This window comes from Amblyomma americanum, chromosome 6 (assembly GCF_052857255.1).
Source record: "Amblyomma americanum isolate KBUSLIRL-KWMA chromosome 6, ASM5285725v1, whole genome shotgun sequence".
NCBI lineage: Eukaryota > Metazoa > Arthropoda > Arachnida > Ixodida > Ixodidae > Amblyomma > Amblyomma americanum.
Genome location: NC_135502.1, coordinates 128,028,480 through 128,054,479, shown reverse-complemented (window position 1 = coordinate 128,054,479; position 26,000 = coordinate 128,028,480).

Here is a 26,000-nt window from a genome sequence, read left to right as displayed (position 1 = left end):
AGAGTATGGGGCTCATGAAAGCGTCCCTGTGTAGAGAGTTGGGGAAGTCATTTTGCCATGACTACAATTTCTCCTGCGCATTTGTAAGGCAAGCCATAGAAACGGCACTTGGAGAACAAGGCCACTTCTAAACGCAACGCCGATTATTTCCTAAGGCAGTTTAACACTCTCACTCCCAGGCCCGTGTTGTACTCGCCATGGGACGTTGTACATCGCCGATGACGAATGACATTCTTCGAGCAGTTGTAGGTTCCAGAGTATGGGGCTCATGAAAGCGTCCCTGTGTAGAGAGTTGGGGAAGTCAATTTGCCATGACTAGAATTTCTCCTGCGCAGTTGTAAGGCAAGCCATTGAAACGGCACTTGGAGAACAAGGCCACATCTAAACGCAACGCGGATTATTTCCTAAGGCAGTTTAACACTCTCACTCCCAGGCCCGTGTTGTACTCGTCGTGAGACGTTGTACATCACCGATGACGAATGACATTCTTCGAGCAGTTGTAGGTTCCAGAGTATGGGGCTCATGAAAGCGTCCCTGTGTAGAGAGTTGGGGAAGTCAATTTGCCATGACTAGAATTTCTCCTGCGCAGTTGTAAGGCAAGCCATTGAAACGGCAATTGGAGAACAAGGCCACTTCTAAACGCAACGCCGATTATTTCCTAAGGCAGTTTAACACTCTCACTCCCAGGCCCGTGTTGTACTCGTCATGGGACGTTGTACATCGCCGATGACGAATGACATTCTTCGAGCAGTTGTAGGTTCCAGATTATGGGGCTCATGAAAGCGTCCCTGTGTAGAGAGTTGGGGAAGTCAATTTGCCATGACTAGAATTTCTCCTGCGCAGTTGTAAGGCAAGCCATTGAAACGGCACTTGAACAAGGCCACTTCTAAACGCAACGCGGATTATTTCCTAAGGCAGTTTAACACTCTCACTCCCAGGCCCGTGTTGTACTCGTCATGAGACGTTGTACATCGCCGATGACGAATGACATTCTTCGAGCAGTTGTAGGTTCCAGAGTATGGGGCTCATGAAAGCTTCCCTGTGTTGAGAGTTGGGGAAGTCAATTTGCCATGACTAGAATTTCTCCTGCGCAGTTGTAAGGCAAGCCATTGAAACGGCAATTGGAGAACAAGGCCACTTCTAAACGCAACGCCGATTATTTCTTAAGGCAGTTTAACACTCTCACTCCCAGGCCCGTGTTGTACTCGTCATGGGACGTTGTACATCGCCGATGACGAATGACATTCTTCGAGCAGTTGTAGGTTCCAGAGTATGGGGCTCATGAAAGCGTCCCTGTGTAGAGAGTTGGGGAAGTCATTTTGCCATGACTAGAATTTCTCCTGCGCATTTGTAAGGCAAGCCATTGAAACGGCACTTGGAGAACAAGGCCACTTCTAAACGCAACGCCGATTATTTCCTAAGGCAGTTTAACACTCTCACTCCCAGGCCTGTGTTGTACTCCTCATGGGACGTTGTACATCGCCGATGACGAATGACATTCTTCGAGCAGTTGTAGGTTCCAGACTATGGGGCTCATGAAAGCGTCCCTGTGTAGAGAGTTGGGGAAGTCAATATGACACGACTAGAATTTCTCCTGCGCAGTTGTAAGGCAAGCCATTGAAACGGCACTTGGAGAACAAGACCACTTCTAAACGCAACGCCGATTATTTCCTAAGGCAGTTTAACACTCTCACTCCCTGGCCCGTGTTGTACTCGTCATGGGACGTTGTACATCGCCGATGACGAATGACATTCTTCGAGCAGTTGTAGGTTCCAGAGTATGGGGCTCATGAAAGCGTCCCTGTGTAGAGAGTTGGTGAAGTCAATTTGCCATGACTAGAATTTCTCCTGCGCAGTTGTCAGGCAAGCCATTGAAACGGCACTTGGAGAACAAGGCCACTTCTAAACGCAACGCCGATTATTTCCTAAGGCAGTTTAACACTCTCACTCCCAGGCCCGTGTTGTACTCGTCATGAGACGTTGTACATCGCCGATGACGAATGACATTCTTCGAGCAGTTGTAGGTTCCAGAGTATGGGGCTTATGAAACCGTCCCTGTGTAGAGAGTAGGGGAAGTCAATTTGCCATGACTAGAATTTCTCCTGCGCAGTTGTAAGGCAAGCCATTGAAACGGCAATTGGAGAACAAGGCCACTTCTAAACGCAACGCCGATTATTTCCTAAGGCAGTTTAACACTCTCACTCCCAGGCCCGTGTTGTACTCGTCATGGGACGTTGTACATCGCCGATGAAGAATGACATTCTTCGAGCAGTTCTAGGTTCCAGAGTATGGGGCTCATGAAAGCATCCCTGTGTAGAGAGTTGGGGAAGTCAATTTGCCATGACTAGAATTTCTCCTGCGCAGTTGTAAGGCAAGCCATTGAAACGGCACTTGAACAAGGCCACTTCTAAACGCAACGCCGATTATTTCCTAAGGCAGTTTAAAACTATCACTCACAGGCCCGTGTTGTACTCGTCATGGGACGTTGTACATCGCCGATGACGAATGACATTCTTCGAGCAGTTGTAGGTTTCAGAGTATGGGGCTCATGAAAGCGTCCCTGTGTAGAGAGTTGGTGAAGTCAATTTGCCATGACTAGAATTTCTCCTGCGCAGTTGTAAGGCAAGCCATTGAAACGGCACTTGGAGAACAAGGCCACTTCTAAACGCAACGCCGATTATTTCCTAAGGCAGTTTAACACACTCACTCCCAGGCCCGTGTTGTACTCGTCATGGGACGTTGTACATCGCCGATGACGAATGACATTCTTCGAACAGTTGTAGGTTCCAGAGTATGGGGCTCATGAAAGCGTCCCTGTGTAGAGAGTTGGGGAAGTCAATTTGCCATGACTAGAATTTCTCCTGCGCAGTTGTAAGGCAAGCCATTGAAACGGCAATTGGAGAACAAGGCCACTTCTAAACGCAACGCCGATTATTTCCTAAGGCAGTTTAACACTCTCACTCCCAGGCCCGTGTTGTACTCGTCATGGGACGTTGTACATCGCCGATGAAGAATGACATTCTTCGAGCAGTTCTAGGTTCCAGAGTATGGGGCTCATGAAAGCGTCCCTGTGTAGAGAGTTGGGGAAGTCAATTTGCCATGACTAGAATTTCTCCTGCGCAGTTGTAAGGCAAGCCATTGAAACGGCACTTGAACAAGGCCACTTCTAAACGCAACGCCGATTATTTCCTAAGGCAGTTTAACACTCTCACTCCCAGGCCCGTGTTGTACTCGTCATGGGACGTTGTACATCGCCGATGACGAATGACATTCTTCGAGCAGTTGTAGGTTCCAGAGTATGGGGCTCATGAAAGCGTCCCTGTGTAGAGAGTTGGTGAAGTCAATTTGCCATGACTAGAATTTCTCCTGCGCAGTTGTAAGGCAAGCCATTGAAACGGCACTTGGAGAACAAGGCCACTTCTAAACGCAACGCCGATTATTTCCTAAGGCAGTTTAACACACTCACTCCCAGGCCCGTGTTGTACTCGTCATGGGACGTTGTACATCGCCGATGACGAATGACATTCTTCGAGCAGTTGTAGGTTCCAGAGTATGGGGCTCATGAAAGCGTCCCTGTGTAGAGAGTTGGGGAAGTCAATTTGCCATGACTAGAATTTCTCCTGCGCAGTTGTAAGGCAAGCCATTGAAACGGCACTTGGAGAACAAGGCCACTTCTAAACGCAACGCCGATTATTTCCTAAGGCAGTTTAACACTCTCACTCCCAGGCCCGCGTTGTACTCGCCATGGGACGTTGTACATCACCGATGACGAATGACATTCTTCGAGCAGTTGTAGGTTCCAGAGTATGGGGCTCATGAAAGCGTCCCTGTGTAGAGAGTTGGGGAAGTCATTTTGCCATGACTAGAATTTCTCCTGCGCATTTGTAAGGCAAGCCATTGAAACGGCACTTGGAGAACAAGGCCACTTCTAAACGCAACGCCGATTATTTCCTAAGGCAGTTTAACACTCTCACTCCCAGGCCTGTGTTGTACTCCTCATGGGACGTTGTACATCGCCGATGACGAATGACATTCTTCGAGCAGTTGTAGGTTCCAGAGTATGGGGCTCATGAAAGCGTCCCTGTGTAGAGAGTTGGGGAAGTCAATTTGCCACGACTAGAATTTCTCCTGCGCAGTTGTAAGGCAAGCCATTGAAACGGCACTTGGAGAACAAGACCACTTCTAAACGCAACGCCGATTATTTCCTAAGGCAGTTTAACACTCTCACTCCCTGGCCCGTGTTGTACTCGTCATGGGACGTTGTACATCGCCGATGACGAATGACATTCTTCGAGCAGTTGTAGGTTCCAGAGTATGGGGCTCATGAAAGCGTCCCTGTGTAGAGAGTTGGTGAAGTCAATTTGCCATGACTAGAATTTCTCCTGCGCAGTTGTCAGGCAAGCCATTGAAACGGCACTTGGAGAACAAGGCCACTTCTAAACGCAACGCCGATTATTTCCTAAGGCAGTTTAACACTCTCACTCCCAGGCCCGTGTTGTACTCGTCATGAGACGTTGTACATCGCCGATGACGAATGACATTCTTCGAGCAGTTGTAGGTTCCAGAGTATGGGGCTTATGAAACCGTCCCTGTGTAGAGAGTAGGGGAAGTCAATTTGCCATGACTAGAATTTCTCCTGCGCAGTTGTAAGGCAAGCCATTGAAACGGCAATTGGAGAACAAGGCCACTTCTAAACGCAACGCCGATTATTTCCTAAGGCAGTTTAACACTCTCACTCTCAGGCCCGTGTTGTACTCGTCATGGGACGTTGTACATCGCTGATGACGAATGACATTCTTCGAGCAGTTGTAGGTTCCAGATTATGGGGCTCATGAAAGCGTCCCTGTGTAGAGAGTTGGGGAAGTCAATTTGCCATGACTAGAATTTCTCCTGCGCAGTTGTAAGGCAAGCCATTGAAACGGCACTTGGAGAACAAGGCCACTTCTAAACGCAACGCCGATTATTTCCTAAGGCAGTTTAACACTCTCACTCCCAGGCCCGTGTTGTACTCGTCATGGGACGTTGTACATCGCCGATGAAGAATGACATTCTTCGAGCAGTTCTAGGTTCCAGAGTATGGGGCTCATGAAAGCATCCCTGTGTAGAGAGTTGGGGAAGTCAATTTGCCATGACTAGAATTTCTCCTGCGCAGTTGTAAGGCAAGCCATTGAAACGGCACTTGAACAAGGCCACTTCTAAACGCAACGCCGATTATTTCCTAAGGCAGTTTAACACTCTCACTCCCAGGCCCGTGTTGTACTCGTCATGGGACGTTGTACATCGCCGATGACGAATGACATTCTTCGAGCAGTTGTAGGTTTCAGAGTATGGGGCTCATGAAAGCGTCCCTGTGTAGAGAGTTGGTGAAGTCAATTTGCCATGACTAGAATTTCTCCTGCGCAGTTGTAAGGCAAGCCATTGAAACGGCACTTGGAGAACAAGGCCACTTCTAAACGCAACGCCGATTATTTCCTAAGGCATTTTAACACACTCACTCCCAGGCCCGTGTTGTACTCGTCATGGGACGTTGTACATCGCCGATGACGAATGACATTCTTCGAACAGTTGTAGGTTCCAGAGTATGGGGCTCATGAAAGCGTCCCTGTGTAGAGAGTTGGGGAAGTCAATTTGCCATGACTAGAATTTCTCCTGCGCAGTTGTAAGGCAAGCCATTGAAACGGCAATTGGAGAACAAGGCCACTTCTAAACGCAACGCCGATTATTTCCTAAGGCAGTTTAACACTCTCACTCCCAGGCCCGTGTTGTACTCGTCATGGGACGTTGTACATCGCCGATGACGAATGACATTCTTCGAGCAGTTCTAGGTTCCAGAGTATGGGGCTCATGAAAGCGTCCCTGTGTAGAGAGTTGGGGAAGTCAATTTGCCATGACTAGAATTTCTCCTGCGCAGTTGTAAGGCAAGCCATTGAAACGGCACTTGAACAAGGCCACTTCTAAACGCAACGCCGATTATTTCCTAAGGCAGTTTAACACTCTCACTCCCAGGCCCGTGTTGTACTCGTCATGGGACGTTGTACATCGCCGATGACGAATGACATTCTTCGAGCAGTTGTAGGTTCCAGAGTATGGGGCTCATGAAAGCGTCCCTGTGTAGAGAGATGGTGAAGTCAATTTGCCATGACTAGAATTTCTCCTGCGCAGTTGTAAGGCAAGCCATTGAAACGGCACTTGGAGAACAAGGCCACTTCTAAACGCAACGCCGATTATTTCCTAAGGCAGTTTAACACACTCACTCCCAGGCCCGTGTTGTACTCGTCATGGGACGTTGTACATCGCCGATGACGAATGACATTCTTCGAGCAGTTGTAGGTTCCAGAGTATGGGGCTCATGAAAGCGTCCCTGTGTAGAGAGTTGGGGAAGTCAATTTGCCATGACTAGAATTTCTCCTGCGCAGTTGTAAGGCAAGCCATTGAAACGGCACTTGGAGAACAAGGCCACTTCTAAACGCAACGCCGATTATTTCCTAAGGCAGTTTAACACTCTGACTCCCAGGCCCGCGTTGTACTCGCCATGGGACGTTGTACATCACCGATGACGAATGACATTCTTCGAGCAGTTGTAGGTTCCAGAGTATGGGGCTCATGAAAGTGTCCCTGTGTTGAGAGTTGGGGAGGTCAATTTGCCATGACTAGAATTTCTCCGGCGCAGTTGTAAGGCAAGCCATTGAAACGGCACTTGAACAAGGCCACTTCTAAACGCAACGCCGATTATTTCCTAAGGCAGTTTAACACTCTCACTCCCAGGCCCGTGTTGTACTCGTCATGGGACGTTGTACATTGCCGATGACGAATGACATTCTGCGAGCAGTTGTAGGTTCCAGATTATGGGGCTCATGAAAGCGTCCCTGTGTAGAGAGTTGGGGAAGTCAGTTTGCCATGACTAGAATTTCTCCTGCGCAGTTGTAAGGCAAGCCATTGAAACGGCTCTTGGAGAACAAGGCCACTTCTAAACGCAACGCCGATTATTTCTTAATGCTTTTTAACACTCTCACTCCCAGGCCCGTGTTGTACTCGCCATGGGACGTTGTACATCGCCGATGACGAATGACATTCTTCGAGCAGTTGTAGGTTCCAGAGTATGGGGCTCATGAAAGCGTCCCTGTGTAGAGAGTTGGGGAAGTCAATTTGCCATGACTAGAATTTCTCCTGCGCAGTTGTAAGGCAAGCCATTGAAACGGCACTTGGAGAACAAGGCCACATCTAAACGCAACGCGGATTATTTCCTAAGGCAGTTTAACACTCTCACTCCCAGGCCCGTGTTGTACTCGTCGTGAGACGTTGTACATCACCGATGACGAATGACATTCTTCGAGCAGTTGTAGGTTCCAGAGTATGGGGCTCATGAAAGCGTCCCTGTGTAGAGAGTTGGGGAAGTCAATTTGCCATGACTAGAATTTCTCCTGCGCAGTTGTAAGGCAAGCCATTGAAACGGCAATTGGAGAACAAGGCCACTTCTAAACGCAACGCCGATTATTTCCTAAGGCAGTTTAACACTCTCACTCCCAGGCCCGTGTTGTACTCGTCATGGGACGTTGTACATCGCCGATGACGAATGACATTCTTCGAGCAGTTGTAGGTTCCAGATTATGGGGCTCATGAAAGCGTCCCTGTGTAGAGAGTTGGGAAGTCAATTTGCCATGACTAGAATTTCTCCTGCGCAGTTGTAAGGCAAGCCATTGAAACGGCACTTGGAGAACAAGGCCACTTCTAAACGCAACGCCGATTATTTCCTAAGGCAGTTTAACACTCTCACTCCCAGGCCCGTGTTGTACTCGTCATGGGACGTTGTACATCGCCGATGAAGAATGACATTCTTCGAGCAGTTCTAGGTTCCAGAGTATGGGGCTCATGAAAGCGTCCCTGTGTAGAGAGTTGGGGAAGTCAATTTGCCATGACTAGAATTTCTCCTGCGCAGTTGTAAGGCAAGCCATTGAAACGGCACTTGAACAAGGCCACTTCTAAACGCAACGCCGATTATTTCCTAAGGCAGTTTAACACTCTCACTCCCAGGCCCGTGTTGTACTCGTCATGGGACGTTGTACATCGCCGATGACGAATGACATTCTTTGAGCAGTTGTAGGTGCCAGAGTATGGGGCTCATGAAAGCGTCCCTGTGTAGAGAGTTGGGGAAGTCATTTTGCCATGACTACAATTTCTCCTGCGCATTTGTAAGGCAAGCCATAGAAACGGCACTTGGAGAACAAGGCCACTTCTAAACGCAACGCCGATTATTTCCTAAGGCAGTTTAACACTCTCACTCCCAGGCCCGTGTTGTACTCGCCATGGGACGTTGTACATCGCCGATGACGAATGACATTCTTCGAGCAGTTGTAGGTTCCAGAGTATGGGGCTCATGAAAGCGTCCCTGTGTAGAGAGTTGGGGAAGTCAATTTGCCATGACTAGAATTTCTCCTGCGCAGTTGTAAGGCAAGCCATTGAAACGGCACTTGGAGAACAAGGCCACATCTAAACGCAACGCGGATTATTTCCTAAGGCAGTTTAACACTCTCACTCCCAGGCCCGTGTTGTACTCGTCGTGAGACGTTGTACATCACCGATGACGAATGACATTCTTCGAGCAGTTGTAGGTTCCAGAGTATGGGGCTCATGAAAGCGTCCCTGTGTAGAGAGTTGGGGAAGTCAATTTGCCATGACTAGAATTTCTCCTGCGCAGTTGTAAGGCAAGCCATTGAAACGGCAATTGGAGAACAAGGCCACTTCTAAACGCAACGCCGATTATTTCCTAAGGCAGTTTAACACTCTCACTCCCAGGCCCGTGTTGTACTCGTCATGGGACGTTGTACATCGCCGATGACGAATGACATTCTTCGAGCAGTTGTAGGTTCCAGATTATGGGGCTCATGAAAGCGTCCCTGTGTAGAGAGTTGGGGAAGTCAATTTGCCATGACTAGAATTTCTCCTGCGCAGTTGTAAGGCAAGCCATTGAAACGGCACTTGAACAAGGCCACTTCTAAACGCAACGCGGATTATTTCCTAAGGCAGTTTAACACTCTCACTCCCAGGCCCGTGTTGTACTCGTCATGAGACGTTGTACATCGCCGATGACGAATGACATTCTTCGAGCAGTTGTAGGTTCCAGAGTATGGGGCTCATGAAAGCTTCCCTGTGTTGAGAGTTGGGGAAGTCAATTTGCCATGACTAGAATTTCTCCTGCGCAGTTGTAAGGCAAGCCATTGAAACGGCAATTGGAGAACAAGGCCACTTCTAAACGCAACGCCGATTATTTCTTAAGGCAGTTTAACACTCTCACTCCCAGGCGCGTGTTGTACTCGTCATGGGACGTTGTACATCGCCGATGACGAATGACATTCTTCGAGCAGTTGTAGGTTCCAGAGTATGGGGCTCATGAAAACGTCCCTGTGTAGAGAGTTGGGGAAGTAAATTTGCCATGACTAGAATTTCTCCTGCGCAGTTGTAAGGCGAGCCATTGAACGGCACTTGGAGAACAAGGCCACTTCTAAACGCAACGCCGATTATTTCCTAAGGCAGTTTAACACTCTCACTCCGAGGCCCGTGTTGTACTCGCCATGGGACGTTGTACATCGCCGATGACGAATGACATTCTTCGAGCAGTTGTAGGTTCCAGAGTATGGGGCTCATGAAAGCGTCCCTGAGTAGAGAGTTGGGGAAGTCAATTTGCCGTGACTAGAATTTCTCCTGCGCAGTTGTAAGGCAAGCCATTGAAACGTCACTTGGAGAACAAGGCCACTTCTAAACGCAACGCCGATTATTTCCTAAGGCAGTTTAACACCCTCACTCCCAGGCCCGTGTTGTACTCGCCATGGGACGTTACATCGCCGATGACGAATGACATTCTTCGAGCAGTTGTAGGTTCCAGAGTATGAGGCTCATGAAAGCGTCCCTGTGTAGAGAGTTGGGGAAGTCAATTTGCCATGACTAGAATTTCTCCTGCGCAGTTGTAAGGCAAGCCATAGAAACGGCACTTGGAGAACAAGGCCACTTCTAAACGCAACGCCGATTATTTCCTAAGGCAGTTTAACACTCTCACTCCCAGGCCCGTGTTGTACTCGCCATGGGACGTTGTACATCGCCGATGACGAATGACATTCTTCGAGCAGTTGTAGGTTCCAGAGTATGGGGCTCATGAAAGCGTCCCTGAGTAGAGAGTTGGGGAAGTCAATTTGCCATGACTAGAATCTCTCCTGCGCAGTTGTAACGCAAGCTATTGAAACGGCACTTGGAGAACAAGGCCACTTCTAAACGCAACGCGGATTATTTCCTAAGGCAGTTTAACACTCTCACTCCCAGGCCCGTGTTGTCCTCGTCATGGGACGTTGTACATCGCCGATGACGAATGACATTCTTCGAGCAGTTGCAGGTTCCAGAGTATGGGGCTCATGAAAGCGTTCCTGTGTAGAGAGTTGGGGAAGTCAAATTGCCATGACTAGAATTTCTCCTGCGCAGTTGTAAGGCAAGCCATTGAAACGGATATTGGAGAACAAGGCCACTTCTATACGCAACGCCGATTATTTCCTAAGGCAGTTTAACACTCTCACTCCCAGGCCCGTGTTGTACTCGTCATGGGACGTTGTACATTGCCGATGACGAATGACATTCTTCGAGCAGTTGTAGGTTCCAGAGTATGGGGCTCATGAAAGCGTCCCTGTGTAGAGAGTTGGGGAAGTCAATTTGCCATGACTAGAATTTCTCCTGCGCAGTTGTAAGGCAAGCCATTGAAACGGCACTTGGAGAACAAGGCCACTTCTAAACGCAACGCCGATTATTTCCTAAGGCAGTTTAACACTCTCACTCCCAGGCCCGTGTTGTACTCGCCATGGGACGTTGTACATCGCCGATGACGAATGACATTCTTCGAGCAGTTGTTGGTTCCAGAGTATGGGGCTCATGAAAGCGTCCCTGAGTAGAGAGTTGGGGAAGTCAATTTGCCGTGACTAGAATTTCTCCTGCGCAGTTTTAAGGCAAGCCATTGAAACGGCACTTGGAGAACAAGGCCACTTCTAATCGCAACGCCGATTATTTCCTAAGGCAGTTTAACACTCTCACTCCCAGGCCCGTGTTGTACTCGCCATGGGACGTTGTACATCGCCGATGACGAATGACATTCTTCGAGCAGTTGTAGGTTCCAGAGTATGGGGCTCATGAAAGCGTCCCTGAGTAGAGAGTTGGGGAAGTCAATTTGCCGTGACTAGAATTTCTCCGGCGCCGTTGTAAGGCAAGCCATTGAAACGGCACTTGGAGAACAAGGCCACTTCTAAACGCAACGCCGATTATTTCCTAAGGCAGTTTAACACTCTCACTCCCAGGCCCGTGTTGTACTCGTCATGGGACGTTGTACATCGCCTATGACGAATGACATTCTTCGAGCAGTTGTAGGTTCCAAGTATGGGACTCATGAAAGCGTCCCTGTGTAGAGAGTAGGGGAAGTCAATTTGCCATGACTAGAATTTCTCCTGCGCAGTTCTAAGGCAAGCCATTGAAACGGCACTTGGAGAACAAGGCCACTTCTAAACGCAACGCCGATTATTTCCTAAGGCAGTTTAACACTCTCACTCCCAGGCCCGTGTTGTACTCGTCATGGGACGTTGTACATCGCCGATGACGAATGACGTTCTTCGAGCAGTTGTAGGTTCCAGAGTATGGGGCTCATGAAAGCGTCTCTGTGTAGAGAGTTGGGGTAGCAAATTTGCCATGACTAGAATTTCTCCTGCGCAGTTGTAAGGCAAGCCATTGAAACGGCACTTGGAGAACAAGGCCACTTCTGAACGCAACGCCGATTATTTCCTAAGGCAGTTTAACACTCTCACTCCCAGGCCCGTGTTGTATTCATCATCGGACGTTGTACATCGCCGATGACGAATGACATTCTTCGAGCAGTTGTAGGTTCCAGAGTACGGGGCTCATGAAAGCGTCCCTGTGTAGAGAGTTGGGGAAGTCAATTTGCCATGACTAGAATTTCTCCTGCGCAGTTCTCAGGCAAGCCATTGAAACGGCACTTGGAGAACAAGGCCACTTCTGAACGCAACGCCGATTGTTTCCTAAGGCAGTTTAACACTCTCACTCCCAGGCCCGTGTTGTACTCGTCATGAGACGTTGTACATCGCCGATGACGAATGACATTCTTCGAGCAGTTGTAGGTTCCAGAGTATGGGGCTTATGAAACCGTCCCTGTGTAGAGAGTAGGGGAAGTCAATTTGCCATCACTAGAATTTCTCCTGCGCAGTTGTAAGGCAAGCCATTGAAACGGAAATTGGAGAACAAGGCCACTTCTAAACGCAACGCCGATTATTTCCTAAGGCAGTTTAACACTCTCACTCCCAGGCCCGTGTTGTACTCGTCATGGGACGTTGTACATCGCCGATGACGAATGACATTCTTCGAGCAGTTGTAGGTTCCAGATTATGGGGCTCATGAAAGCGTCCCTGTGTAGAGAGTTGGGGAAGTCAATTTGCCATGACTAGAATTTCTCCTGCGCAGTTGTAAGGCAAGCCATTGAAACGGCACTTGGAGAACAAGGCCACTTCTAAACGCAACGCCGATTATTTCCTAAGGCAGTTTAACACTCTCACTCCCAGGCCCGTGTTGTACTCGTCATGGGACGTTGTACATCGCCGATGAAGAATGACATTCTTCGAGCAGTTCTAGGTTCCAGAGTATGGGGCTCATGAAAGCGTCCCTGTGTAGAGAGTTGGGGAAGTCAATTTGCCATGACTAGAATTTCTCCTGCGCAGTTGTAAGGCAAGCCATTGAAACGGCACTTGAACAAGGCCACTTCTAAACGCAACGCCGATTATTTCCTAAGGCAGTTTAACACTCTCACTCCCAGGCCTGTGTTGTACTCGTCATGGGACGTTGTACATCGCCGATGACGAATGACATTCTTCGAGCAGTTGTAGGTTCCAGAGTATGGGGCTCATGAAAGCGTCCCTGTGTAGAGAGTTGGGGAAGTCATTTTGCCATGACTAGAATTTCTCCTGCGCATTTGTAAGGCAAGCCATTGAAACGGCACTTGGAGAACAAGGCCACTTCTAAACGCAACGCCGATTATTTCCTAAGGCAGTTTAACACTCTCACTCCCAGGCCTGTGTTGTACTCCTCATGGGACGTTGTACATCGCCGATGACGAATGACATTCTTCGAGCAGTTGTAGGTTCCAGAGTATGGGGCTCATGAAAGCGTCCCTGTGTAGAGAGTTGGGGAAGTCAATTTGCCACGACTAGAATTTCTCCTGCGCAGTTGTAAGGCAAGCCATTGAAACGGCACTTGGAGAACAAGACCACTTCTAAACGCAACGCCGATTATTTCCTAAGGCAGTTTAACACTCTCACTCCCTGGCCCGTGTTGTACTCGTCATGGGACGTTGTACATCGCCGATGACGAATGACATTCTTCGAGCAGTTGTAGGTTCCAGAGTATGGGGCTCATGAAAGCGTCCCTGTGTAGAGAGTTGGTGAAGTCAATTTGCCATGACTAGAATTTCTCCTGCGCAGTTGTCAGGCAAGCCATTGAAACGGCACTTGGAGAACAAGGCCACTTCTAAACGCAACGCCGATTATTTCCTAAGGCAGTTTAACACTCTCACTCCCAGGCCCGTGTTGTACTCGTCATGAGACGTTGTACATCGCCGATGACGAATGACATTCTTCGAGCAGTTGTAGGTTCCAGAGTATGGGGCTTATGAAACCGTCCCTGTGTAGAGAGTAGGGGAAGTCAATTTGCCATGACTAGAATTTCTCCTGCGCAGTTGTAAGGCAAGCCATTGAAACGGCAATTGGAGAACAAGGCCACTTCTAAACGCAACGCCGATTATTTCCTAAGGCAGTTTAACACTCTCACTCCCAGGCCCGTGTTGTACTCGTCATGGGACGTTGTACATCGCCGATGAAGAATGACATTCTTCGAGCAGTTCTAGGTTCCAGAGTATGGGGCTCATGAAAGCATCCCTGTGTAGAGAGTTGGGGAAGTCAATTTGCCATGACTAGAATTTCTCCTGCGCAGTTGTAAGGCAAGCCATTGAAACGGCACTTGAACAAGGCCACTTCTAAACGCAACGCCGATTATTTCCTAAGGCAGTTTAAAACTATCACTCACAGGCCCGTGTTGTACTCGTCATGGGACGTTGTACATCGCCGATGACGAATGACATTCTTCGAGCAGTTGTAGGTTTCAGAGTATGGGGCTCATGAAAGCGTCCCTGTGTAGAGAGTTGGTGAAGTCAATTTGCCATGACTAGAATTTCTCCTGCGCAGTTGTAAGGCAAGCCATTGAAACGGCACTTGGAGAACAAGGCCACTTCTAAACGCAACGCCGATTATTTCCTAAGGCAGTTTAACACACTCACTCCCAGGCCCGTGTTGTACTCGTCATGGGACGTTGTACATCGCCGATGACGAATGACATTCTTCGAACAGTTGTAGGTTCCAGAGTATGGGGCTCATGAAAGCGTCCCTGTGTAGAGAGTTGGGGAAGTCAATTTGCCATGACTAGAATTTCTCCTGCGCAGTTGTAAGGCAAGCCATTGAAACGGCAATTGGAGAACAAGGCCACTTCTAAACGCAACGCCGATTATTTCCTAAGGCAGTTTAACACTCTCACTCCCAGGCCCGTGTTGTACTCGTCATGGGACGTTGTACATCGCCGATGAAGAATGACATTCTTCGAGCAGTTCTAGGTTCCAGAGTATGGGGCTCATGAAAGCGTCCCTGTGTAGAGAGTTGGGGAAGTCAATTTGCCATGACTAGAATTTCTCCTGCGCAGTTGTAAGGCAAGCCATTGAAACGGCACTTGAACAAGGCCACTTCTAAACGCAACGCCGATTATTTCCTAAGGCAGTTTAACACTCTCACTCCCAGGCCCGTGTTGTACTCGTCATGGGACGTTGTACATCGCCGATGACGAATGACATTCTTCGAGCAGTTGTAGGTTCCAGAGTATGGGGCTCATGAAAGCGTCCCTGTGTAGAGAGTTGGTGAAGTCAATTTGCCATGACTAGAATTTCTCCTGCGCAGTTGTAAGGCAAGCCATTGAAACGGCACTTGGAGAACAAGGCCACTTCTAAACGCAACGCCGATTATTTCCTAAGGCAGTTTAACACACTCACTCCCAGGCCCGTGTTGTACTCGTCATGGGACGTTGTACATCGCCGATGACGAATGACATTCTTCGAGCAGTTGTAGGTTCCAGAGTATGGGGCTCATGAAAGCGTCCCTGTGTAGAGAGTTGGGGAAGTCAATTTGCCATGACTAGAATTTCTCCTGCGCAGTTGTAAGGCAAGCCATTGAAACGGCACTTGGAGAACAAGGCCACTTCTAAACGCAACGCCGATTATTTCCTAAGGCAGTTTAACACTCTCACTCCCAGGCCCGCGTTGTACTCGCCATGGGACGTTGTACATCACCGATGACGAATGACATTCTTCGAGCAGTTGTAGGTTCCAGAGTATGGGGCTCATGAAAGCGTCCCTGTGTAGAGAGTTGGGGAAGTCATTTTGCCATGACTAGAATTTCTCCTGCGCATTTGTAAGGCAAGCCATTGAAACGGCACTTGGAGAACAAGGCCACTTCTAAACGCAACGCCGAATATTTCCTAAGGCAGTTTAACACTCTCACTCCCAGGCCTGTGTTGTACTCCTCATGGGACGTTGTACATCGCCGATGACGAATGACATTCTTCGAGCAGTTGTAGGTTCCAGAGTATGGGGCTCATGAAAGCGTCCCTGTGTAGAGAGTTGGGGAAGTCAATTTGCCACGACTAGAATTTCTCCTGCGCAGTTGTAAGGCAAGCCATTGAAACGGCACTTGGAGAACAAGACCACTTCTAAACGCAACGCCGATTATTTCCTAAGGCAGTTTAACACTCTCACTCCCTGGCCCGTGTTGTACTCGTCATGGGACGTTGTACATCGCCGATGACGAATGACATTCTTCGAGCAGTTGTAGGTTCCAGAGTATGGGGCTCATGAAAGCGTCCCTGTGTAGAGAGTTGGTGAAGTCAATTTGCCATGACTAGAATTTCTCCTGCGCAGTTGTCAGGCAAGCCATTGAAACGGCACTTGGAGAACAAGGCCACTTCTAAACGCAACGCCGATTATTTCCTAAGGCAGTTTAACACTCTCACTCCCAGGCCCGTGTTGTACTCGTCATGAGACGTTGTACATCGCCGATGACGAATGACATTCTTCGAGCAGTTGTAGGTTCCAGAGTATGGGGCTTATGAAACCGTCCCTGTGTAGAGAGTAGGGGAAGTCAATTTGCCATGACTAGAATTTCTCCTGCGCAGTTGTAAGGCAAGCCATTGAAACGGCAATTGGAGAACAAGGCCACTTCTAAACGCAACGCCGATTATTTCCTAAGGCAGTTTAACACTCTCACTCCCAGGCCCGTGTTGTACTCGTCATGGGACGTTGTACATCGCTGATGACGAATGACATTCTTCGAGCAGTTGTAGGTTCCAGATTATGGGGCTCATGAAAGCGTCCCTGTGTAGAGAGTTGGGGAAGTCAATTTGCCATGACTAGAATTTCTCCTGCGCAGTTGTAAGGCAAGCCATTGAAACGGCACTTGGAGAACAAGGCCACTTCTAAACGCAACGCCGATTATTTCCTAAGGCAGTTTAACACTCTCACTCCCAGGCCCGTGTTGTACTCGTCATGGGACGTTGTACATCGCCGATGAAGAATGACATTCTTCGAGCAGTTCTAGGTTCCAGAGTATGGGGCTCACGAAAGCATCCCTGTGTAGAGAGTTGGGGAAGTCAATTTGCCATGACTAGAATTTCTCCTGCGCAGTTGTAAGGCAAGCCATTGAAACGGCACTTGAACAAGGCCACTTCTAAACGCAACGCCGATTATTTCCTAAGGCAGTTTAACACTCTCACTCCCAGGCCCGTGTTGTACTCGTCATGGGACGTTGTACATCGCCGATGACGAATGACATTCTTCGAGCAGTTGTAGGTTTCAGAGTATGGGGCTCATGAAAGCGTCCCTGTGTAGAGAGTTGGTGAAGTCAATTTGCCATGACTAGAATTTCTCCTGCGCAGTTGTAAGGCAAGCCATTGAAACGGCACTTGGAGAACAAGGCCACTTCTAAACGCAACGCCGATTATTTCCTAAGGCATTTTAACACACTCACTCCCAGGCCCGTGTTGTACTCGTCATGGGACGTTGTACATCGCCGATGACGAATGACATTCTTCGAACAGTTGTAGGTTCCAGAGTATGGGGCTCATGAAAGCGTCCCTGTGTAGAGAGTTGGGGAAGTCAATTTGCCATGACTAGAATTTCTCCTGCGCAGTTGTAAGGCAAGCCATTGAAACGGCAATTGGAGAACAAGGCCACTTCTAAACGCAACGCCGATTATTTCCTAAGGCAGTTTAACACTCTCACTCCCAGGCCCGTGTTGTACTCGTCATGGGACGTTGTACATCGCCGATGAAGAATGACATTCTTCGAGCAGTTCTAGGTTCCAGAGTATGGGGCTCATGAAAGCGTCCCTGTGTAGAGAGTTGGGGAAGTCAATTTGCCATGACTAGAATTTCTCCTGCGCAGTTGTAAGGCAAGCCATTGAAACGGCACTTGAACAAGGCCACTTCTAAACGCAACGCCGATTATTTCCTAAGGCAGTTTAACACTCTCACTCCCAGGCCCGTGTTGTACTCGTCATGGGACGTTGTACATCGCCGATGACGAATGACATTCTTCGAGCAGTTGTAGGTTCCAGAGTATGGGGCTCATGAAAGCGTCCCTGTGTAGAGAGTTGGTGAAGTCAATTTGCCATGACTAGAATTTCTCCTGCGCAGTTGTAAGGCAAGCCATTGAAACGGCACTTGGAGAACAAGGCCACTTCTAAACGCAACGCCGATTATTTCCTAAGGCAGTTTAACACACTCACTCCCAGGCCCGTGTTGTACTCGTCATGGGACGTTGTACATCGCCGATGACGAATGACATTCTTCGAGCAGTTGTAGGTTCCAGAGTATGGGGCTCATGAAAGCGTCCCTGTGTAGAGAGTTGGGGAAGTCAATTTGCCATGACTAGAATTTCTCCTGCGCAGTTGTAAGGCAAGCCATTGAAACGGCACTTGGAGAACAAGGCCACTTCTAAACGCAACGCCGATTATTTCCTAAGGCAGTTTAACACTCTCACTCCCAGGCCCGCGTTGTACTCGCCATGGGACGTTGTACATCACCGATGACGAATGACATTCTTCGAGCAGTTGTAGGTTCCAGAGTATGGGGCTCATGAAAGTGTCCCTGTGTTGAGAGTTGGGGAGGTCAATTTGCCATGACTAGAATTTCTCCGGCGCAGTTGTAAGGCAAGCCATTGAAACGGCACTTGAACAAGGCCACTTCTAAACGCAACGCCGATTATTTCCTAAGGCAGTTTAACACTCTCACTCCCAGGCCCGTGTTGTACTCGTCATGGGACGTTGTACATCGCCGATGACGAATGACATTCTTCGAGCAGTTGTAGGTTCCAGATTATGGGGCTCATGAAAGCGTCCCTGTGTAGAGAGTTGGGGAAGTCAGTTTGCCATGACTAGAATTTCTCCTGCGCAGTTGTAAGGCAAGCCATTGAAACGGCACTTGGAGAACAAGGCCACTTCTAAACGCAACGCCGATTATTTCCTAAGGCAGTTTAACACTCTCACTCCCAGGCCCGTGTTGTACTCGTCATGGGACGTTGTACATCGCCGATGAAGAATGACATTCTTCGAGCAGTTCTAGGTTCCAGAGTATGGGGCTCATGAAAGCGTCCCTGTGTAGAGAGTTGGGGAAGTCAATTTGCCATGACTAGAATTTCTCCTGCGCAGTTGTAAGGCAAACCATTGAAACGGCACTTGAACAAGGCCACTTCTAAACGCAACGCCGATTATTTCCTAAGGCAGTTTAACACTCTCACTCCCAGGCCCGTGTTGTACTCGTCATGGGACGTTGTACATCGCCGATGACGAATGACATTCTTCGAGCAGTTGTAGGTTCCAGAGTATGGGGCTTATGAAACCGTCCCTGTGTAGAGAGTAGGGGAAGTCAATTTGCCATGACTAGAATTTCTCCTGCGCAGTTGTAAGGCAAGCCATTGAAACGGCAATTGGAGAACAAGGCCACTTCTAAACGCAACGCCGATTATTTCCTAAGGCAGTTTAACACTCTCACTCCCAGGCCCGTGTTGTACTCGTCATGGGACGTTGTACATCGCCGATGACGAATGACATTCTTCGAGCAGTTGTAGGTTCCAGATTATGGGGCTCATGAAAGCGTCCCTGTGTAGAGAGTTGGGGAAGTCAATTTGCCATGACTAGAATTTCTCCTGCGCAGTTGTAAGGCAAGCCATTGAAACGGCACTTGGAGAACAAGGCCACTTCTAAACGCAACGCCGATTATTTCCTAAGGCAGTTTAACACTCTCACTCCCAGGCCCGTGTTGTACTCGTCATGGGACGTTGTACATCGCCGATGAAGAATGACATTCTTCGAGCAGTTCTAGGTTCCAGAGTATGGGGCTCATGAAAGCATCCCTGTGTAGAGAGTTGGGGAAGTCAATTTGCCATGACTAGAATTTCTCCTGCGCAGTTGTAAGGCAAGCCATTGAAACGGCACTTGAACAAGGCCACTTCTAAACGCAACGCCGATTATTTCCTAAGGCAGTTTAACACTCTCACTCCCAGGCCCGTGTTGTACTCGTCATGGGACGTTGTACATCGCCGATGACGAATGACATTCTTCGAGCAGTTGTAGGTTTCAGAGTATGGGGCTCATGAAAGCGTCCCTGTGTAGAGAGTTGGTGAAGTCAATTTGCCATGACTAGAATTTCTCCTTCGCAGTTGTAAGGCAAGCCATTGAAACGGCACTTGGAGAACAAGGCCACTTCTAAACGCAACGCCGATTATTTCCTAAGGCAGTTTAACACACTCACTCCCAGGCCCGTGTTGTACTCGTCATGGGACGTTGTACATCGCCGATGACGAATGACATTCTTCGAACAGTTGTAGGTTCCAGAGTATGGGGCTCATGAAAGCGTCCCTGTGTAGAGAGTTGGGGAAGTCAATTTGCCATGACTAGAATTTCTCCTGCGCAGTTGTAAGGCAAGCCATTGAAACGGCAATTGGAGAACAAGGCCACTTCTAAACGCAACGCCGATTATTTCCTAAGGCAGTTTAACACTCTCACTCCCAGGCCCGTGTTGTACTCGTCATGGGACGTTGTACATCGCCGATGAAGAATGACATTCTTCGAGCAGTTCTAGGTTCCAGAGTATGGGGCTCATGAAAGCGTCCCTGTGTAGAGAGTTGGGGAAGTCAATTTGCCATGACTAGAATTTCTCCTGCGCAGTTGTAAGGCAAGCCATTGAAACGGCACTTGAACAAGGCCACTTCTAAACGCAACGCCGATTATTTCCTAAGGCAGTTTAACACTCTCACTCCCAGGCCCGTGTTGTACTCGTCATGGGACGTTGTACATCGCCGATGACGAATGACATTCTTCGAGCAGTTGTAGGTTCCAGAGTATGGGGCTCATGAAAGCGTCCCTGTGTAGAGAGTTGGTGAAGTCAATTTGCCATGACTAGAATTTCTCCTGCGCAGTTGTAAGGCAAGCCATTGAAACGGCACTTGGAGAACAAGGCCACTTCTAAACGCAACGCCGATTATTTCCTAAGACAGTTTAACACACTCACTCCCAGGCCCGTGTTGTACTCGTCATGGGACGTTGTACATCGCCGATGACGAATGACATTCTTCGAGCAGTTGTAGGTTCCAGAGTATGGGGCTCATGAAAGCGTCCCTGTGTAGAGAGTTGGGGAAGTCAATTTGCCATGACTAGAATTTCTCCTGCGCAGTTGTAAGGCAAGCCATTGAAACGGCACTTGGAGAACAAGGCCACTTCTAAACGCAACGCCGATTATTTCCTAAGGCAGTTTAACACTCTCACTCCCAGGCCCGCGTTGTACTCGCCATGGGACGTTGTACATCACCGATGACGAATGACATTCTTCGAGCAGTTGTAGGTTCCAGAGTATGGGGCTCATGAAAGTGTCCCTGTGTTGAGAGTTGGGGAGGTCAATTTGCCATGACTAGAATTTCTCCGGCGCAGTTGTAAGGCAAGCCTTTGAAACGGCACTTGGAGAACAAGGCCACTTCTAAACGAAACGCCGATTACTTCCTAAGGCAGTTTAACACTCTCACTCCCTGGCCCGTGTTGTACTCGTCATGGGACGTTGTACATCGCCGATGACGAATGACATTCTTCGAGCAGTTGTAGTTTCCAGAGTATGGGGCTCATGAAAGCGTCCCTGTGTAAAGAGTTGGGGAAGTCAATTTGCCATGACTAGAATTTCTCCTGCGCAGTTGTAAGGCAAGCCATTGAAACGGCACTTGGAGAACAAGGCCACTTCTAAACGCAACGCCGATTATTTCCTAAGGCAGTTTAACACTCTCACTCCCAGGCCCGTGTTGTACTCGTCATGGGACGTTGTACATCGCCGATGACGAATGACATTCTTCGAGCAGTTGTAGGTTCCAGAGTATGGGGCTCATGAAAGCGTCCCTGTGTAGAGAGTTGGGGAAGTCAATTTGCCATGACTAAGATTTCTCCTGCGCAGTTGTAAGGCAAGCCATTGAAACGGCACTTGGAGAACAAGGCCACTTCTACACGCAACGCCGATTATTTCCTAAGGCATTTTAACACTCTCACTCCCAGGCCCGTGTTGTACTCGTCATGGGACGTTGTACATCGCCGATGACGAATGACATTCTTCGAGCAGTTGTAGGTTCCAGAGTATGGGGCTCATGAAAGCGTCCCTGTGTAGAGAGTTGGGGAAGTCAATTTGCCATGACTAGAATTTCTCCTGCGCAGTTGTAAGGCAAGCCATTGAAACGGCACTTGGAGAACAAGGCCACTTCTAAACGCAACGCCGATTATTTCCTAAGGCAGTTTAACACTCTCACTCCCAGTCCCGTGTTGTACTCGTCATGGGACGTTGTACATCGCCGATGACGAATGACATTCTTCGAGCAGTTGTAGGTTCCAGAGTATGGGGCTCATGAAAGCGTCCCTGTGTAGAGAGTTGGGGAAGTCAATTTGCCATGACTAGAATTTCTCCTGCGCAGTTGTAAGGCAAGCCATTGAAACCGCACTCGGAGAACAAGGCCACTTCTAAACGCAACGCCGATTATTTCCTAAGGCAGTTTAACACTCTCACTCCCAGGCCCGTGTTGTACTCGTCATGGGACGGTGTACATCACCGATGACGATTGACATTCTTCGAGCAGTTGTAGTTTCCAGAGTATGGGGCTCATGAAAGCGTCCCTGTGTAGAGAGTTGGGGAAGTCAATTTGCCATGACTAGAATTTCTCCTGCGCAGTTGTAAGGCAAGCCATTGAAACGGCACTTGGAGAACAAGGCCACTTCTAAACGCAACGCCGATTATTTCCTAAGGCAGTTTAACACTCTCACTCCCTGGCCCGTGTTTTACTCGTCATGGGACGTTGTACATCGCCGATGACGAATGACATTCTTCGAGCAGTTGTAGTTTCCAGAGTATGGGGCTCATGAAAGCGTCCCTGTGTAGAGAGTTGGGGAAGTCAATTTGCCATGACTAAGATTTCTCCTGCGCAGTTGTAAGGCAAGCCATTGAAACAGCACTTGGAGAACAAGGCCACTTCTAAACGCAACGCCGATTATTTCCTAAGGCCTTTTAACACTCTCACTCCCAGGCCCGTGTTGTACTCGTCATGGGACGTTGTACATCGCCGATGACGAATGACATTCTTCGAGCAGTTGTAGGTTCCAGAGTATGGGGCTCATGAAAGCGTCCCTGTGTAGAGAGTTGGGGAAGTCAATTTGCCATGACTAGAATTTCTCCTGCGCAGTTGTAAGGCAAGCCATTGAAACGGCACTTGGAGAACAAGGCCACTTCTAATCGCAACGCCGATTATTTCCTAAAGCATTTTAACACTCTCACTCCCAGGCCCGTGTTGTACTCGTCATGGGACGTTGTACATCGCCGATGACGAATGACATTCTTCGAGCAGTTGTAGGTTCCAGAGTATGGGGCTCATGAAAGCGTCCCTGTGTAGAGAGTTGGGGAAGTCAATTTGCCATGACTAGAATTTCTCCTGCGCAGTTGTAAGGCAAGCCATTGAAACGGCACTCGGAGAACAAGGCCACTTCTAAACGCAACGCCGATTATTTCCTAAGGCAGTTTAACACTCTCACTCCCAGGCCCGTGTTGTACTCGTCATGGGACGTTGTACATCGCCGATGACGACTGACATTCTTCGAGCAGTTGTAGGTTCCAGAGTATGGGGCTTATGAAAGCGTCCCTGTGGAGAGAGTTAGGGAAGTCAATTTGCCATGACTAGAATTTCTCCTGCGCAGTTGTAAGGCAAGCCATTGAAACGGCACTTGGAGAACAAGGGCACTTCTAAACGCAACGCCGATTATTTCCTAAGGCAGTTTAACACTCTCACTCCCAGGCCCGTGTTGTACTCGCCATGGGACGTTGTACATCGCCGATGATGAATGACATTCTTCGAGCAGTTGTAGGTTCCAGAGTATGGGGCTCATGAAAGCGTCCCTGTGTAGAGAGTTGGGGAAGTCAATTTGCCATGACTAGAATTTCTCCTGCAGAGTTGCAAGGCAAGCCATTGAAACGGCACTTGGAGAACAAGGCCACTTCTAAACGCAACGGCGATTATTTCCTAAGGCAGTTTAACACTCTCACTCCCAGGCCCGCGTTGTACTCGCCATGGGACGTTGTACATCGCCGATGACGAATGACATTCTTCGAGCAGTTGTAGGTTCCAGAGTATGGGGCTCATGAAAGCGTCCCTGTGCTGAGAGTTGGGGAGGTCAATTTGCCATGACTAGAATTTCTCCTGCGCAGTTGTAAGGCAAGCCTTTGAAACGGCACTTGGAGAACAAGGCCACTTCTAAACGCAACGCCGATTACTTCCTAAGGCTGTTTAACACTCTCACTCCCTGGCCCGTGTTGTACTCGTCATGGGACGTTGTACATCGCCGATGACGAATGACATTCTTCGAGCAGTTGTAGTTTCCAGAGTATGGGGCTCATGAAAGCGTCCCTGTGTAAAGAGTTGGGGAAGTCAATTTGCCATGACTAGAATTTCTCCTGCGCAGTTGTAAGGCAAGCCATTGAAACGGCACTTGGAGAACAAGGCTACTTCTAAACGCAACGCCGATTATTTCCTAAGGCAGTTTAACACTCTCACTCCCAGGCCCGTGTTGTACTCGTCATGGGACGTTGTACATCGCCGATGACGAATGACATTCTTCGAGCAGTTGTAGTTTCCAGAGTATGGGGCTCATGAAAGCGTCCCTGTGTAGAGAGTTGGGGAAGTCAATTTGCCATGACTAAGATTTCTCCTGCGCAGTTGTAAGGCAAGCCATTGAAACGGCACTTGGAGAACAAGGCCACTTCTACACGCAACGCCGATTATTTCCTAAGGCATTTTAACACTCTCACTCCCAGGCCCGTGTTGTACTCGTCATGGGACGTTGTACATCGCCGATGACGAATGACATTCTTCGAGCAGTTGTAGGTTCCAGAGTATGGGGCTCATGAAAGCGTCCCTGTGTAGAGAGTTGGGGAAGTCAATTTGCCATGACTAGAATTTCTCCTGTGCAGTTGTAAGGCAAGCCATTGAAACGGCACTTGGAGAACAAGGCCACTTCTAAACGCAACGCCGATTATTTCCTAAGGCAGTTTAACACTCTCACTCCCAGTCCCGTGTTGTACTCGTCATGGGACGTTGTACATCGCCGATGACGAATGACATTCTTCGAGCAGTTCTAGGTTCCAGAGTATGGGGCTCATGAAAGCGTCCCTGTGTAGAGAGTTGGGGAAGTCAATTTGCCATGACTAGAATTTCTCCTGCGCAGTTGTAAGGCAAGCCATTGAAACCGCACTCGGAGAACAAGGCCACTTCTAAACGCAACGCCGATTATTTCCTAAGGCAGTTTAACACTCTCACTCCCAGGCCCGTGTTGTACTCGTCATGGGACGGTGTACATCACCGATGACGAATGACATTCTTCGAGCAGTTGTAGTTTCCAGAGTATGGGGCTCATGAAAGCGTCCCTGTGTAGAGAGTTGGGGAAGTCAATTTGAAATGACTAGAATTTCTCCTGCGCAGTTGTAAGGCAAGCCATTGAAACGGCACTTGGAGAACAAGGCCACTTCTAAACGCAACGCCGATTATTTCCTAAGGCAGTTTAACACTCTCACTCCCAGGCCCGTGTTGTACTCGTCATGGGACGTTGTACATCGCCGATGACGAATGACATTCTTCGAGCAGTTGTAGGTTCCAGAGTATGGGGCTCATGAAAGCGTCCCTGTGTAGAGAGTTGGGGAAGTCAATTTGCCATGACTAGAATTTCTCCTGCGCAGTTGTAAGGCAAGCCATTGAAACGGCACTTGGAGAACAAGGCCACTTCTAAACGCAACGCCGATTATTTCCTAAGGCAGTTTAACACTCTCACTCCCAGGCCCGTGTTGTACTCGTCATGGGACGTTGTACATCGCCGATGAAGAATGACATTCTTCGAGCAGTTCTAGGTTCCAGAGTATGGGGCTCATGAAAGCATCCCTGTGTAGAGAGTTGGGGAAGTCAATTTGCCATGACTAGAATTTCTCCTGCGCAGTTGTAAGGCAAGCCATTGAAACGGCACTTGGAGAACAAGGCCACTTCTAAACGCAACGCCGATTATTTCCTAAGGCAGTTTAACACTCTCACTCCCAGGCCCGTGTTGTACTCGTCATGGGACGTTGTACATCGCCGATGAAGAATGACATTCTTCGAGCAGTTCTAGGCTCCAGAGTATGGGGCTCATGAAAGTGTCCCTGTGTAGAGAGTTGGGGAAGTCAATTTGCCATGACTAGAATTTCTCCTGCGCAGTTGTAAGGCAAGCCATTGAAACGGCACTTGAACAAGGCCACTTCTAAACGCAACGCCGATTATTTCC